Source organism: Camelina sativa, chromosome 9 (genome assembly GCF_030686135.1).
Source record: "Camelina sativa cultivar CO46 ecotype springtype chromosome 9, ASM3068613v1".
Lineage (NCBI taxonomy): Eukaryota > Viridiplantae > Streptophyta > Magnoliopsida > Brassicales > Brassicaceae > Camelina > Camelina sativa.
Window position 1 is genome coordinate 17426330 of NC_141888.1, and position 3062 is coordinate 17429391.

Sequence of the window (3062 nt, forward strand, 5' to 3'; positions counted from 1 at the left end):
GAGTGGGCTAGGGTTTTGTGGAATTCGAACTCCACTCGCCACCCAAGTGAGAATACGATCAGGCGCGTCAGATACGTATTCGGGTGTAGCTTCGGGTTTCGTGAAATTTTCATTTTCCTCTTTTTTTTTATTTATAGATATATATATATATATATATATATATATATATATATATATATATATATATATATATATTTATGAAAACTCATAGAGACAAAAGAAATATTGTAGAATCCAAATTAAACAAAACAAAATAAATAAATTGAATAAAAAGAGATTAAAATATAACTTTGGGACTTCCTCCCAAGTGAGCTTGTTTTAAGTCACTGAGATTAACTTTTCATGCTCTTCAAGCATTATTTTTGGGAGGGAGAGGTTTTGGAATCCACTCCACTGTAGCAGACTGATTCAAAAAAATTTCCGGTTCTTGTCCTAGTTCCACAGCAAATGTAGTATGAACACTTTGGCGGTGCTTGATTTCTGTTGGCCTTGTTTGGGTGGAGAAAAATTGACTTTCAATGGTTGGCATTTTTATTCTTTTCTTGATGTCAAATTCTATTTTGAAGTGCTCTCCATGCTCAATGCTGATCTGTCCTTTTTTCACATCTATCACCGCTCCTACTGTTGCCAAGAATGGTCTTCCTAGGATTAGTGGATCTTTTGGTTCCTTATCCATGTCAAGGATCATGAAATCGGTAGGAATCTCCACTCTTCCGATCCTGAGAGGAAAGTTTTCCAGGATACCAATTGGGTGCCTGATTGTCCTATCAGCTAGGACCAAATATAGGCTCCTTGGTTTTAAAATGCTGAAACCCATCTTGTCGGCAACTGAAAGTGGCATGATACTAACCGAAGCTCCGAAATCGCACAAGTAATTGTTGAAGATCCGAAGGCCTATTGAAAATGGCAAAATGAAAGAGCCAGGATCCTCCCATTTCTCATTGATCCTCAGTTCAGGGTCTAAACACACTCCACTCCTCAGGATCGCATTCCCAATTTCTTTAACAGCTTCCTTTACTTCAATCTCCAGCTGAGCTGTCTCTTTGACGATTTCCTCTCGAAGAGTGTGTGAAGGTAAGAGTTTAGGAGGTGGGGCTTTTCGTTTGGACATACGCTCTGCAAGCGCATCTAATTGGATATCAAGAGCTGCTCTGAATATTTCCTCTAATTCCCCTTCCTCAGTTTCAGGAACTTGTGATTGATCCGTCATCTGAACGTCTACCCGATGGATCTTCCGATCACCATCGTCGGGTATGTTATCGGGCTCAGCCTCGAGTGGTGCATCGATTAGCGATTCTCGGATAAGTGCTCGATCAGCCTCCTCGAGTGAAGGATCAGGTTCTTACTCGGATAAGTAATACTGGTGCTCATACATCCCACTGAGATCCATATCCTCCCCATCTTGGACATCGCTGTCCTCAGTGAGGTAATCCTCAACATCTTCAAGGAAGATTGCCTGGGCAGTAGCATAGTCCTTTGGGTTTTGAACAGCTTTACCTAGAAGCTGGCCTAGTTTTGGAGTTGGTTGTGCGTTGTGTTGGCCCTCTAGGTATCTCAACTTAGTATTGAGAGAATCATACTTAGCATTCAGGTCATTATACCCAGAATTGATATTGTTGCTCATCTCCGTGAATCGTTTTGCATTGTCCATCGCTCCCGATACCTGACTTTGTATCATCTGCTGAATTAATCCGCGTTGGTCAGCCTCTTGAAATTGGTTCTGTGATCCTTGCTGTGGTTGGAATCCAAGTGGTGCAATTGGTTGGTGGTAATTACCAGGATATAGTTTCTTAGGAGCGTAGCCTTGATTGTATTGGAACAAAGGCTTTGGCGGGCCCTGGTGTCCTTGGACTGCGGATGGGTAGATTTGATCTTGAGGATTTGCAAAATTTGGGTTACGGTATGTGAGATTCGGGTTTGGTTTGAAGTTTTTGTACCCTTTATTGCAACCTCCTTGATTGTTGATGTAGTTCACATCCTCTAGCTGAGCATTCTCCCCATCTTGTTGCTGAAACTGGACTTCCTTGGATATGGAATGGACATGTTGCTGCTGGTTGAGGAGTTTGTCCAATTTTTCATTGAGAGCTTTCATGTCTCTCTTGTACTTGGCATCATCCTCTCTAGACGATCGTATTGTGCGATCATACTCCTCATTGTAGTGCCCATCAGATTGGGCTAAGTTCTCCACTAGGTCCCAACCTTCATCAACGTCCTTTTTGAGAAAATTACCATTACTAGCGGTGTCAAGCAACATTCTTATCTTAGGGACTACACCGCGGTAAAGTGTGCTTAGCAATGAAGCATTGCTGAATCCATGATGCGGGCATCAGCTGGTGTATCCTTTGAAACGCTCCCAGGATTCACTGAACGTCTCATTGCTCTTATGAACAAAGCTGGAGATGTCATTTCGCAGCCTCACAGTTCTGAAGTTGGAGAAGAATTTGGCAAGGAATGCCTTTTTGCATGCTTCCCATGTGGTGACAGACTCCTTGGGAAGTGATTTCTCCCAAATGTGTGCTTTGTCACCCAAAGAAAATGGGAAAAGCCGGAGTTTGAATCCATCTTCACTAACTCCATAGATCTTTGTGAGGCTACAGAGCCTATCAAACTCATCTAGATGATCCAATGGGTCCTCCATTGGGCAGTCCATGAAACTTGTTGCTCTGAATCATCTGGATAAAACTACTCTTGATCTCAAAATTGTTGTTTTGAACAGCAGGTGGCACAATGCCATATCTTTGAGTATGAGTAGATGGAGCATCTCATGCTCCTATGTTGGTCCTCTCTTGAGGAGCTGGTGGACCATTCTGATTATTCATGACCTCCTCAATTTTAGTTGGTTGCGGTTGCTAGACTTGTTGTTGAAAGAGTAACCTTGGTCTGTTGATGTTATCGATGATGTGACTAAGGTGTTGGCTATCCTTGGATCGTGTTTGCATGCACAATCAGTTAACCGAGTGAGTACACGAAGGTCTACCTGATCCAGGTGATCGACTGACGGGTCGGGTGGGTACTCGGGTCATACCTGAAATGCAAAACAAAAAAACACGAAAGTAAACAAG

General features: G+C 42.5%; 1 non-coding gene across 1 annotated transcript; it reads left to right on the forward strand.

Moving 5' to 3' along the window:
- Positions 1–2309: 2309 nt before the first annotated feature.
- On the forward strand, positions 2310–2416 carry LOC147938227 (small nucleolar RNA R71). The gene has a single exon (XR_015567610.1). It is a non-coding gene; the product is annotated as a small nucleolar RNA R71 (small nucleolar RNA).
- Positions 2417–3062: the final 646 nt, after the last annotated feature.